Consider the following 4,102-nt stretch of genomic DNA (forward strand, 5'->3'; position numbering starts at 1 on the left):
TAAAAGATCTGAATTATGACAGCAGATCTTTGAGCGTTTCTGTGGTATTATGCCTGGGTGTTGTTTTCCTAAAACTTTCAAGGAATTTTCCAAGTTATACTTTGGTTCACAACGAGAGGAGACAACATTAAGAAAGCCAGGCTCAAAGCTGAAATAGCTGGGTTTGTTCCAAGTGTGCAGCTATGCAAACTTACACAAAGCAGGTGAAGGTAAACCGAGTTTGTCTTCAGCAACAACACACAAATGCTTTCATGTGCAGTCTATCTGTTCTCTCTCTCTCTCTCATGTAGTCCATTCTCACCTTAAGAAAAATTCTAATATATAAACTCACGTAAGGTAACAAAACCGCCTAAACCACACAGAAGACCTACTCGATTGTTAAGAGTACAAGACCATTCAACAGCCTGACTTGTATCTTTAGCCAGGTATGAGGCTGTGGGAAAGTCTATTAACTAAATACACCATCCAACTGAAGACAGAGCTCTATGACATTACAATGGAATTTCAGTGGGCAGGGATTGTTTCATTCACTCAAGGTAGTTCTAGTTGCTGAGGACGGAGGAGAAAATCGAAGACACGAGAATATTTAATCTTAAGTCCAGATTCTAATGGTGGGTGCCCTCGTAAAGCAAACAACAAGGGAGTGCAACATACGGCGTGATACTGTGTTGGGGAGAAAACAACGCAGGACAGGGAGCCAGAAAAGTCGGAACCTAATTCAGTACCAGGGGTTCAGGAAATGCTCCTGTGACGATGTTAACATCGAGAGTTCCCAGGAACTGAACTTAATGTCTCACTATGTAGTTGAGACTGACCTGGAATTCACTATGTAGCCCAGGCTGGTCTTGAACTCGCAGTGATCCTCCTGCCTCAGTCTCCCGAGTGCTGGGATTACAGGATTGTGCCACCACGTACAGCAATTCTTTTAATCATTTCTCACTCTTTAAATCTTGTCGTTCCTTTCTCATCCTATACCTTAATTTTCTGTCCTTATTTCTACTTGTCTACTGACTGCCCACATTCTCCAGTAATTCCTTTTGTGTATTACTGTCAGGCCTGCACTGTCAATCACCAGCAGGAAAATTGAAGTCAAAATTAGGGAAAATAAGAAGAAAATATTCTTCCCAGCACTTCTATTTAACTAAGTCTCACTTTAGACAGCCATAATTTCTCTGCACACTCCCTTCATGTAACACACATACATCATACCTCCTGCCACCTGACACATCTAACCTCAAAAATAGATTCCCAAACCCCACCATTTTTCAAAGTCTATCTCAGTCTTCCAAACTACTAGACTATTTCAGCTTTCTTGTTAACGTTTTTATCTAGATGTCCCCCAAGGGCCTCATGTGCTCACATGCTGGGCTTCTGGAAGGTGACTAGATTATGGAGATTTATAGGAGACTCACTGTTAGGAGGTGGAGTCTCATCAGAAAAAGCAAGTCATTGGGGGCATGCCCTGAAATGGTGTCCTCCCCCCCACCTTCTTGGCCAACATGATGTGAGCAGCTTCTCTTCTGCTATTCTCTGTTGTGCTGTCCTGACTTGGAGCCAGATGAATATGGACTCAAACCTTCCACAAACTCTGAGCCAAAACAATAAACCTATCCTCCTTTCAGTTGTGGGTGCCAGGTATTTTGTCTCAACAATAAAGTAACCAAGTCATGTGTCTTCTCTAGCACCCTTATATCTGTAAAATAGTATTTTATTACTCTCAATATTTTTTTTTTTTTTGGTACCGGGCATCAAACTCGGGTCTTTGCTCTCACAAGGCAGGCGGCAAAACCACTGAGCTAAATCCCCTGCACCTAATACTCTCAATCTTTTCTGCTCCCTAATTTCCTCAGCCACGTGGTTCTGAAACAATGTATTGATTCACCCTAGGCCTAAAAGCAATATGCCAAGTGACCATGACTGAAGCTTCTGTGCCTGTATCTTAAGAGTTCATCCAGATTCTGGGCTCTTAAGAGCAGATTACATCTTACAAGTATTTAATACATACATCTTTATAGAACATCTTACTGAAAGACACAATGCCTTCAAAACAATGAGGCTGAGGGAATAAGAGTAAGCAGGCACTGACTTCAGGAGTTAGGAAATGCTAATTTACTTCATACACCATGGGCCAAGTGTTATGTAATAGGTTGTAGTAATTTAAATGGTAGACACTGAGCGTCTCATTCCATAATGCACCCCAATTAACCTTTTAAAAATAAATGGCTGCAGGGGCTGCATTTAGCTCAGTGGCAGTGTGCCTGCTTAGCAAGCACAAGGTCTTGAGTACGATTCCCAGTACTGGGGGAAAAATGCACAAATCGTATGCTAATAAATGCCCTGTGCAATTGCCACAGATTCCTCAACAGCCAGGTGCCTCCCCCAGGAAAGACCACCTGTGAGATATGTCATTAAAAGATCTGAATTATGACAGCAGATCTTTGAGCGTTTCTGTGGTATTATGCCTGGGTGTTGTTTTCCTAAAACTTTCAAGGAATTTTCCAAGTTATACTTTGGTTCACAACGAGAGGAGACAACATTAAGAAAGCCAGGCTCAAAGCTGAAATAGCTGGGTTTGTTCCAAGTGTGCAGCTATGCAAACTTACACAAAGCAGGTGAAGGTAAACCGAGTTTGTCTTCAGCAACAACACACAAATGCTTTCATGTGCAGTCTATCTGTTCTCTCTCTCTCTCTCATGTAGTCCATTCTCACCTTAAGAAAAATTCTAATATATAAACTCACGTAAGGTAACAAAACCGCCTAAACCACACAGAAGACCTACTCGATTGTTAAGAGTACAAGACCATTCAACAGCCTGACTTGTATCTTTAGCCAGGTATGAGGCTGTGGGAAAGTCTATTAACTAAATACACCATCCAACTGAAGACAGAGCTCTATGACATTACAATGGAATTTCAGTGGGCAGGGATTGTTTCATTCACTCAAGGTAGTTCTAGTTGCTGAGGACGGAGGAGAAAATCGAAGACACGAGAATATTTAATCTTAAGTCCAGATTCTAATGGTGGGTGCCCTCGTAAAGCAAACAACAAGGGAGTGCAACATACGGCGTGATACTGTGTTGGGGAGAAAACAACGCAGGACAGGGAGCCAGAAAAGTCGGAACCTAATTCAGTACCAGGGGTTCAGGAAATGCTCCTGTGACGATGTTAACATCGAGAGTTCCCAGGAACTGAACTTAAGTGTGTGCCGAAGGGCTTTCCAAGCAAAGGCAACGGATGAAGTTCCATAGCCCCCGACAGGAATGAGGTTTTATGTAGATATTGGGGGGGGGGGAGTAGAGTTCCTTTTCGCCTTTGCCAACTGAGTAACCTTTAGAAAGACAACTTTACCTCTCTTGAACCCTTTTTCCTCTATAAACTACGGACGGATAATATCGCGTATCTTACAAACTTATTAAAGGGACTAAAACGTTTGGGGATGCCCTTATGGCATACAGGGATTACCAAGAGTTTGTCCTGAGAGCTGGGGGAAACACAAAAAAGGCCCTGCTGGTTTCGAGCTTCCACCCTGATTAACGGCCAAACCCGGTTCCTTGTGCGCGAATTAAGGCTGAGGTACCTATCTCACCGGGCGTCGTCGGGAGGAAAAACCCACGTAAATAACGCGACTGACACAAGCCCCTCCACGCCTAATCAATCATTCGTGCTGTCCCGGGGGAGGAGGGTGCGAAATGCGGGCAGGACGGGCGCTTCGAGGCTGCTCCACAGGATTTGTTGAATACACGGTGTAAAGTGAGCCCAAACACTTTGGACTGCTTTGCTGAGCTTTACCCCGTTTCCACGTTCTCCTGGGACATTCCTGTTTTTAGGAGAGTGGCTTCGCCTTCTGACGACCTTTTCAAAGAGGACATACCAGTTTAAAAGGCCTCGAAACGGAGCTCCCACCACACGCATCTTCCCGAAGATTCCCGGAGACCTTTTTAAAAGCGCACCCTTTCGCGCACTGCCTGCCACCAACCAGCTCCCTCTCACGAACAAGGTCCCACGAGCGAAGCGCTCCGACGCCCGCCTTATAAAGATGTGGCGACGTCGCCCCGCTGCGCGCGCGCGCAAAGACGTAGGCGCGACCACGCCCAGTCTGCGC

Source organism: Fukomys damarensis, unplaced genomic scaffold, assembly GCF_012274545.1.
Source record: "Fukomys damarensis isolate Sample0158 unplaced genomic scaffold, DMR_v1.0_HiC HiC_scaffold_28, whole genome shotgun sequence".
Taxonomy (NCBI): domain Eukaryota; kingdom Metazoa; phylum Chordata; class Mammalia; order Rodentia; family Bathyergidae; genus Fukomys; species Fukomys damarensis.